This window comes from Macaca nemestrina, chromosome 2 (assembly GCF_043159975.1).
Source record: "Macaca nemestrina isolate mMacNem1 chromosome 2, mMacNem.hap1, whole genome shotgun sequence".
Classification (NCBI taxonomy): domain Eukaryota; kingdom Metazoa; phylum Chordata; class Mammalia; order Primates; family Cercopithecidae; genus Macaca; species Macaca nemestrina.
In genome coordinates, this window is record NC_092126.1 from 170,061,523 (window position 1) to 170,072,321 (window position 10,799).

A 10,799-nucleotide genomic window follows, 5' to 3' on the forward strand; every position below is an offset into this window, starting at 1 on the left:
CTGGTCTGGAACTCCTGAGCTTAGGCAATCCGCCTGCCGCGGCCTCCTAAAGTGCTCGATTTCAGGCGAGCCACCGCGCCTGGCCAGTAAAATGTTTTCTATCTGGAATGAATCGAGGTCTTTCCCTTGCTCAGTAGCTTCTAGAAGAAGAAAAAATAGCATCAAGATCTGATTCAGAAATAGTTGGGAGCAGAAAGTTAATATGAAGGAGTTGCTACTTGTTAACAGCCTAGCGTTTAGATCTAGAAGAATTATTACCTTTTTAAATTTGTAATGAAAGCTTAAATTCAGCATTTGGGAAGTTTACTCTTGGCTGGAATATTTTGGAGTTTGTAAACAGTGTGTTAGATATTCCTGATTTAACTGAAACTAATTTGCCACATAGATTTAATTTCATTCCAGTTTTACTTGTTTTATTTACTGTCCTCAAAAACTCAAGACATCTGAAAGGATCTAAGCAGTATAAATTAAAGCACATATTGAATCGCTGCTTTCATAGGACATCTGATTATAATGCTTTTCTTTGTTGCTTTGTCCATACTGAACTTGTCTAGTTTATCTTTGAGAAACCATTTGCTAGTATCAAAAAGTCTTCTGTAAAGATTTGAACAATCTTGAGTTATCCTTGTCACTAGCAATCTCTTCCCCTAAAGTATAATAAAACTGTCAGGTACTGTATGTGTAATTACTTATGCAGGTGAAATTTGAATACACAGTAAAACCCAGTTCTCTTAGTAAGATGAGGGCTTTGTTGTAGCACCTTTAAAACAGTTTTACAACATCCTTCATTCTTATCACCTTCCTAAGTTAGAAATGATCTTCCTTTAGTGGATATAAAAGTTGTACGTTGTTTCTACAAACTTATTGGGTGCCTACTATTCTGAGCTCAGGATATAGCAGTGAGCAAGGCAAATAATGTCTGTGACCTCATTAAATAAAGGTAAGTAAAATTCTAGTTGCAGAATTCATGTCTAAGTGAAGGTCATCCTCTTTACTAAAATGAATCAGCTCCTTCAAGGATCTTGATTTTACCTTAATTTTGAATTCCCTATATTGACTTGTTTTCTCTTACATTGGCTCCAATACAAACAAAAAGCCTTAATTCCCATAGGAGAACTGAGACTTAGAAGTGGGAAAGGGAGTGCAAAAGAGATATAAGTTCAGAATGTATACAGGAGAAACAATGTAACATTGTAGAGGTTCTTTTTTTTTCTTTGAGACGGAGTCTCTCATTCTATGACCCAGGATGGAGCGCAGTGGTGCAATCTTGGCTCACTGCAACCTCCGCTATCTGGGTTCCAGCAATTCTCCTGTCTCAGCCTCCTGAGTAGCTGGGATTACAGACATGCACCACCATGCCCGGCTATTTTTTGTATTTTTTGCAGGGACGGAGTTTCACTATGTTGACAGGCCTTTTCTCAAACTTCTGACCTCAGGTGATCCCAAGGTGCTGGGATTACAGGCATGAGCCACTGTGCCCAACCTAACATTGTAGAGGTTCTGATTCCATCATATGTAGCTTGTGTCTGTGGACTCATGCAGCTTATCTCATTCTAAATGGCCTTTTTCATGCTACAGTTTAAAAAACAGACTAGCTCAGCTCTGGTGACATCTCAACTAGAGATCGTATCATCAGACAAATGAGTGACCTACTTCACAATTTGACCTTTTGCATCGGGATCCAAAGAGTAAATTCTTTCCTTCATTTTAGTTTCTGATTAACAGTTTTTCCCCAGATGATGTACTAGCAATGACCTCCCTCTGGGGACTTGATTCAGTTTGTTTCACATATAAGCAAATCTGTATGACCTTGGTTACAATTATCTGCAAGTATCCTGATTCTGTGTCTGTCTTGCTTTGTTACAGTTACAACACTGCTAACTCCTTCAAGTGTAACTTCCACAACTGCTCAGTGCCTACTAGCTTGGTCTTTTCTTGCCAAACCTTTCTTCCTCTTTCCCTACATAGAAATGTCTAGAGTCCCTTCACAGCAAATGGAAGTTTAGCCTATATTATGTACCCTGGGACAAGTTTAGAATGTGGTTCCTGGATTATCACAATCATTGACAAAAAAAAAAAGGTGCTCCTTGTAACTTGCAGGGCATAGTACACTGGCTTACATGAAATTTGGTCATGGAATGTACTCATAAGAGATCAAGTGCTGACAGTGAAAAAGATGAGTATGGCCCTTACCTGGAGATGCTTAGCAGTCTAGTAGAAAACATTTTTTTCAATTCCCATGAGATACTGTGTTGAGATGAGAGGTATAAATTTACAGAATTTTGAAGAAGACTTAATTAGTTTTGAGTTTGGTTCTATTACTACAAACAAAATGAGTAATTATTGTGTCATATGGTTATCTAGACATCTAAGAGTGAACAAAAATGATAAGTGTGCTTAGAGAATTAAATATCTCTGCTGAGGTATGGTAGCGCCACAGGAAAGGTGTGTCCTGTAGCAGATATCAGATAATTTAGCTATTGGAAAAATAATCTAGGACCGAAGTAATTGATCAAAACAAAAATGGGGTAAATAATTGAACGTGTAACCCAACGCCAGAGCTTTGCAAATTTATAAGAATCACAATGCTTAAAAAAAAACAGATCTAATGTATGCATTTAAAAGGACAAAAATTCTGCATTAAGAACTTGGGAGAGGGGTTAAAAAACTCAAATTTAACTCTAAAGAGCTCCTATTCTAAGAAAAGCATTGCGGTATTTTGATAATGAAAAGATCAAAAAAATTCTAATAGTTTTTAAAATATGGCTTTACTTTTGCCTAATGTTGCATTGGGTTCATTCATTACAATAAAACTTACTGGCCGGGCGCCGTGACTCACGCCTATAATCCCAGCACTTTGGGAGGCTGAGGCGGGTGGATCAACCTGAGGTCGGGGGTTCAAGACCAGCCTGACCAACATGGAGAAACTCCGCCTCTACTAAAAACAATTATTAGCCAGGCATGGTGGCGCATGCCTGTAATTCCAGCTACTCGTGAGGCTGAGGCAGGAGAATCGCTTGAACCCAGGAGGCGGAGGTTGCACTCCAGCCTGGGCAACAAGAGCGAAACTCCATCTCAAGAAAAAAAAACTTACTGAGCACTTACCACGTATTAGGCACTGTGATTGATGCTACCATCCAACATAGTGCTTATAAGTAACAACACTGTAATATATACTTAAAATTTTGCGAGAAAGATAAATCTTACATGTAAGTTTTTAAAATCACAAAACAATAGAGGCTGAGAGGAAACTTTTGGACATGATAGATATGTTTATGGCATTGTGATGGGTTAATGGGTGTATGCTTATCTCCAAACTCATCGAGTTGTATACTTTAGATATGTACAGCTTTTTGTATGTCAATCATACCTCAATAAAGTGCTTTTTTAAAAAAAATTAACCAAAATAGACCATACTGACTTGGGTTATAAGTCAAAATACTAGCACTTCAGGAGGCCGAGGTGGGTGGGTCACCTGAGATCTGGAGTTTGAGACCAGCTGACCAACATGGTGAAACCCTATCTCTACTAAAAATAAAAAAATTAGCTAGGCGTGGCAGCTTGGGATGCTGAGGTAGGAGAATCGCTTGAACCCGGGAGGCGGAGGTTGCAGTGAGCCGAGATCAAAAAATTAGCTGGGCATGGCTACTTGGGGTGCCGAGGTAGGAGAACTGCTTGAACCCGGGACAGGGAGGTTGCAGTGAGCTGAGGTCATGCCATTGTATTTCAGCCTGGACAAGAGCAAAACTTAGTCTCAAAAAAAAAAAAAAAAAAGTCAAAATATATTTAAGAAGCTTGATATCTGGAAAATAATCTGAAAATTAAACGTTTCTAAATCATGTCTAAGAGGTTGTTGCAAGAGAAATGAGAAATTTTGAACAGAAGGAAAATGAAAACTGTATCAAAAGCTGCAGCAGGCAGCTAAACGCTTAAAGGGTAATTTACAGCATTCAATGTGTGAGGAAAAATGTCTTAAATAAAGGATCTTAAGTTCCATCTTAAGAAACTAGAAAAACAAGAACTAGTTAAACCTAAAGTAAGCTGAAAAGGAAAAAGAGCAGAAACCAGTAAGATTGAAGACAAAACAACAAACAAAGCAACTGCCACTTTGAAAAAGTAAGATTGATAAACTTTTAGCTAGACTGATCAAAGAATAGAGAAGACACAAATTACTGATATCAGTAATGGCAGGGGACAACACTACACAACTTAGAATAAAAGGATAATCAATTCATCCAATACAACAACTTAGATGAAATGGACGTTTTTTCAAAAAATATGTCCATTTCATCTGAAAGACAAATTACTAATGTTATTCAAGAGGAAAGTCTGAGGTTTGCAAAAGGTTAAACAGTCACCATATGACTCAGCAACATACACATCAGAAATGAAATGTCCACATGACAACTTGTATTCATAGCATTAAGAATAGCCAAAGGGTGAGAACAACCCAAGTGTCCATCAACTATATCCACAGAAAGAGCTATTGTTCAGTCATAATAGGTGAATCGTATGGTATGCAATAATATCAGTAAAGCTGTTTTCATAAGAAAAATAAGAAACCTGAAATAGTCTCATATATATAAAGAAAATTGAATTTGTAGTTAAAATCCTCCCTACAAAGAAATCCCAGGCCCTATGGCCTCTTTTGTGAATTCTATCAAATATTTAAGGAAGTTATGATACGAATCCTACATACTCTTCAAGAAAATAGAATATTGGTCAGTTCATTTTATGAGAACAGCATTATGCCAACACTAAAACCAGACAAAGACATTATAAGAAAACTATAGGCCAATATCGCTCATGAATTATGACTGGAAAATCCTTAAGAAAATATTAGCAAATCAAATCCAGCAATATATTAAAAGGATATATTATGATCAAATAGGATTAGTCTCAAGAATGAAAGGTTGATTTAACAATTGAAAACTAATTTGTGTAATTTATCATATGAACGATCTTAAAAATAAATGATTATCTCAATAGATGCAGGAAAAAAATATTCAACAAAATTCAACACCCATTCACGATTTTTTAAGAGTTTGAACAATATAGGAATAAAAAGGAATTTATTTAATCTGAAAAAGTTATCTATAAGAGCTTTCACCATACTTGATAGTGAAAGACTGAATGCCTTACCACGAAGTTTGGGAAGAAGGCAAGGATGGCTCTTCTCACCATTGCCATACGATATTGCACTGGATTTCAGTAAGTGAAAAACTGTATATTAGACTAGCCAGTCCAATAAAATAAGAAAAGTATGCAGATTGTAAAGTAAAATGGTTTTATCTGCAGATGATTAAGTAGAAAACATTAAGATGATCTTTTTTTTAAAAAAAAAAAACTACTAGAATTAATAAAGGAGTGTAGTAAGGTCACAAAATACAAACATCAATTGTATTTCCAGCAATAAAATTTGAAATGGAAAAATTTTAATAATATAACAATGTAAAAATATTTAGAGATACATTTAACAAAATATATGCAAGACATGTATACAGAAAGTTATAAAACACTGCTGGGAAACATTTGTAAAGACCCAAATAAATGCAGAAATATAACATGCTCATGGATCCCAAAACCCAATATTGTGACTTGTCCTCAAATCGAATTATATATCTCAGTCAAAAGTATTGAAGGCTTGCATTTTCCTGTTTAAATTGATGAGCTTAAGTCTACATGGAAACGTGAAGACAAGAGTTAATACAATTTATAAAAGAAAAACACAATTGGAGGACTTACACTACTTGACTTTAAGACACATAAAGCTGCAGAAAGACAGTATGGTGTTGGTGTCAATGCCCACAAATATATCAGTGGAAAGGAATAGAATTCAAAAATGCATCAGTGAATATATGGTCACTTGATTTTTGTCCCAGATACAAACAATTCAGTGGAGGAAAGATGGTCTTTCCAACAACCAATGTTGGAAGAAATGGATTTTCCAATTAAATATATAAACTTTGATCCACACCTCCACGATATGCAAAATTTAATTTAAAATGCAGAATGAATCTAAATATAAAACTAAAAAACGTCTAGAAGAAAAACATGAGAAAATCTGTGTGACCTTGTGTTAAAGATTTCTTAGCTATGACATCATAAGCATAATCCATAAAAGGAATAATTGATAAATTGGATTTAAAATTACTATATGAAAGACAAGAAAATGAAAAGACAAACTAGGAACTGGGAAAAACCACTTGAATAACATATATCTGAAAAAGGTTTTGTAATCAGAATGTATAAAGAACCCTGGAAACTCAGTAAACAACAAACAGCCCAGTAAAAATGGTCAAGACATTTGAACAACACTTCATCAAAGACATATAAATCATACAAATGGCGGGGGAGGGGAGAGGGATTGCATTGGGAGTTATACCTGATGTAAATGACGAGTTGATGGGTGCAGCACACCAACATGGCACAAGTATACATATGTAACAAACCTGCACGTTATGCACATGTACCCTACAACTTAAAGTATAATAATAATAAATAAATTTTTAAAAAAAAGTTCCAGAAAAAAAAAAAGTCTAAGATAATTCAAATTAAGTTATTAAATGTTTGATGTAAGTTAAAAAAAAAAAAAAAAAAAAAGAATCTACTGGGAAATTTCCATGCGGGGAATGAAAGCTTCAAGCTATAAATATCAGTGTCAGATTTGGCTTTATGATTTATGTGAGAAACTCAATGACCTTAGAGCAGAACCCATTGGGCCTGAGAGTCTGCATGCAAGTAAGTGATGTTTAGCAGAAGCTCTTTCCATATGTAGCATGTACTGTCATTTGATTTTCAATGTTCAAATACTATGAGGTACCCATTTTCTTGGTGGTTTGAATTTATCCAGGACTTAGGTGTTGCAATGTTTTCATTGCAGACTATCAAGTCACAGATGTGACTAATTTTGCTCAAGAAGAAATGCTGGACTTGGCCAGATACAATTATGTTTGCCAGCAGGTGCGATGTTATAAAATTAGTATTTTTGTCTTTTTTCCATTGTTGTAGTTGTAAGCTGGTGTAATTTAAAATGGGCTTTACTTGCAGTAGTTGTCCAACAAACCATTGTTAAATGTTATTAAATATCTGCCACCATTTTCCCAATTTTTTTTTCTTCCAAATAAACTCAACTTTATGGAGAAAAAAAAAATCATACAAATGGCTAATAAGCACATGCAAAGATGTGTAGCATCATTAGTAAATAGGGAAATGCAAATTAAGGTCATAATGAAGTATCATTATGTGCCTATTAGAATGATGAAAATTTAAATAGACTGATCATGGCTGAGCGCAGTGGCTCACACTTGTAATCCCAGCACTTTGGGAGACCAAGACAGGCAGATCTCTTGAGCCCAGGAGTTCAAGACTAGCCTGGGACATGGTGAAACCCCATCTCTACTAAAAATACAAGAATTAGCCAGGCATAGTGGTGTACACCTGTAGTCCCAGCTACTCAGGAGGCTGAGGCGAGCAGATCACCTGAGCCCAGGAGTTTGCAGTGAGCCATGATCATACCACTGCAATAAAGCCTGAGCGAGACAGCAAGACCCAGTCTCAAAAAAATAATAATAATAAGATGAAAATTAATAGACTGATCATATAAAGTGTCACCAAGGATGTGGAAAAATTCAAACTCTTATGCACTACTAGCGGGAATACAAAATGGTACCGGAATTTTGCAAAGCAGTTTGGCAGTTTTTGTAAAACAGAAAATACAGTCTGGGCATGTTGGCTCCTGCCTGTAATTTTAACACTGGGAGACTGAAGGAGGAAAATTACTTGAGTCCAGGAGTTGGAGACCAGCCTGGGCAATATAGCAAGTCTGTCTCTACAAAAAAAAAAAAAAAAAAAAAAAAAGCTGGGCATGGTGGCATGTACCTGTAGTCCTAGTTACTTGGGAGGCTGAGGTAGGAGGATCTCTTGAGCACAGGAGTTCAAGGATGCAATGAGCTATGATTGCGCCACTGCCCTCCAGTCTGGGCAACAGAACATGACTCTGTCTTTAAGGAAGGGGAAAAAAAAGTAAGTCGACTGAATGAAAGAAGATAGACAAAAAGAGACAAGAAGGGTATATACTGAATAATTTCATGTATATAAAATTCCAGAAAATGGAAACTAACGTATAGTGACTGAAAGTACATTAGTGATTGTCTGGAGAATAGGATAAGGCCAGAGGAGGGAATTAATTAGCATGAGGTAATTTGAGTAGCAAGAAAGATACGCTCATTGTTTACTGTGGAAGCGGTTTCACAGGTGTATACATATGTTAAAGCTTTATCACATTGCCCATTTTAGATATGTTCAGTTTGCTGTAGGTCAATTATATCTCAGTACAGCTATAGGAATATCTTGTTGCATTGCAGTTTCCTTTATTGAGCTTCACAGATATTGCACTTTTTTCACTGTGTCAACACTGCATGGAGCAAGCCTGTCAGTGCCATTCTTCCAACGGCATGTGCTCACTTCCTGTCTCTGTATCATATTTTGGTAACTCTTGCAATATTTTAAACTTTTACTAAGATTTTTTGGGGGGAGTTTGGAACTATTAACCACAAAGAATAGTCTTTCCAGGCCAGGCATGGTAGCTTACACCTATAGTCACGGCACTTTGGGAGATGGAGGTAGCCAGATCACTTGAGCTCAGGAGTTTGAGACCAGCCTGGGCAACAGGGTGAAACCCTGTGTCTACTAAAAATACAAAAATTAGCCGGGTGTGGTGGCACCTGGCTAATAGTCCCAGCTACTTGGGAGGTTGAGAGGTGGCAGGATGCTTCGAGCCTGGCAGGCAGAGGTTACAGTTAGCCGAGATTGCGCCACCACACTCCAGCCTGGGCAACAGAATGAGACCTTGTCTTAAAAAAAAAAAAAAAAAAAAAAAGTCTTTCCAGTGTTTGCAGTTGAAGGTGTAAACCCATTGGAGGATTTTTCAAAGCATGATATATGTCCCATGGAATATAATACACTGTGATAGATAATGTAGTATCAGAAGAAAATAATGGATTTCACAGAAAAGGATAATGTATCTATATTGGTGTCATATTGCTCTTTTCAAAGACAAGGAATACATATTCAGTTTCTAGCAGGAAAGCTGACAAGGATGAACCGTTATTGCTGAACCATTCTCATTGCTGGTTATCCAAATGTCATAGTAATTTGAGTGCTTTATTTTATTATTTATTTAAACAGTTATTTTAGGTTCAAGGGTACCTGTGCAGGTTTGTTATATTGGTAAATTGTGTGTCCTGAGGGTTTGGTGTACATATTGTTGTATTACCCAGATAATAAGCATAGTACCCCATAGGTAGTTTTTGGATCCTCACCCTCCTCCCACCCTCTACCCTCAAATAGGCTCTGGTGTCTGTTCCCTTCTTTTTTTTTTTTGAGACAGAGTCTCGCTCTTTCGCCCAGGCTGGAGTGCAGTGGCATGATCTCGACTCACTGCAAGCTCCACCTCCTGGGTTTATGCCATTCTTTAGGTTCGCGTGTACTCAACGTTTAGCTCCCACTAAACTAATGTTCCCACGTGAGAACATTCAGTATTTGCTTTTCTGTTCCTGTGTTTATTCACTTAGGATAGTGGCCTCTAGCTCCATTCATGTTGCTGCAAAGGACATGATCCTTTTCTTTTTTATGGCTCCATAGTATTCCATGGTGTGTATGTATCATATTTTCTTTATCCAGTCCATCATTGATGGGCATTTAGGTTGAGACCATGTATTCGTTATTGTAAATAGTGCTGTGGTGAACAAAGATGTGCATGTGTCTTTATGGTAGAACAATTCATATTCCTTTGGGTACATACTCAACAATGGGATGCTGGGTCAAATGGTAGTTCTGTTTAAGTTCTTTTTTTTTTTTTTTCTTTGAGATGGGGTCTTGCTCTGTTGCCCAGGCTGAAGTGCAGTGGTGCAATCTCGGCTCACTGCAACCTCCTCCTTCCAGGTTCCAACGATTCTCCTGCCTCAGGCTCCTGAGGAGCTGGGATTACAGGCGCGTGCCACCACACCCAGCTAATTTTTTTACTTTTAGTATAGACAGGGTTTTACCATGTTGGGCAAGCTGGTCTCGAACTCCTGACCTCGTGATCCACCCACCTCGGCCTCCCAAAATGCTGGGATTACAGGCGTGAGCCACCGCGCCTGGCCCTGTTTAAGTTATTTTAGAAATCGTCAAACTGCTTTCCATAGTGTCTGAACTAATGTACATTCCCACCAGTAGTGTGTAAGCGTTCCCTTTTCTCCACAACCTTGCCAGCATCTGTTATTTTTTGACTTTTTAATAATAGCTATTCTAGGGCCAAGTGAGGTGGCTCATGCCTGTAATCCAGTCATCTTGGGAGGCCCAAGTAGGCAGATCGCTTTAGTCCAGGAGTTCAAGAACAGCCTGGGCAACATAGTGAAACTCCCTCTCTACAAAAACTACAAAAATTAGGCTGCTGTGGTAGTGTGCACCTGTTGTCCTAGCTACTAGGGAGTCTGAGGTAGGAGGATCCCTTGAGCCCAGGAGGTCGAGCTGAGGTCACACCACTGCACTCCAGCCTGGGTGACAGAGTAAGACACTGTCAAAAGAAAAAAAAAATTCATTCTAACTGGTGTGAGATGGTATCTCCTTATAGTTTGGGTTTACATTTCTCTGATGTTTAGAGATGTTGAGTATTTCTTCACATGCTTGTTGGCTGCATGTATGTCTTCTTTTGAAAAGTGCCTGTTCATGTCCTTTGCCTGCTTTTTACTAGTTTTTTTTTTTTTTTTTACTGTTAATTGGTTTAAGTTCCTTGAAGATTTTTGATATTAGAC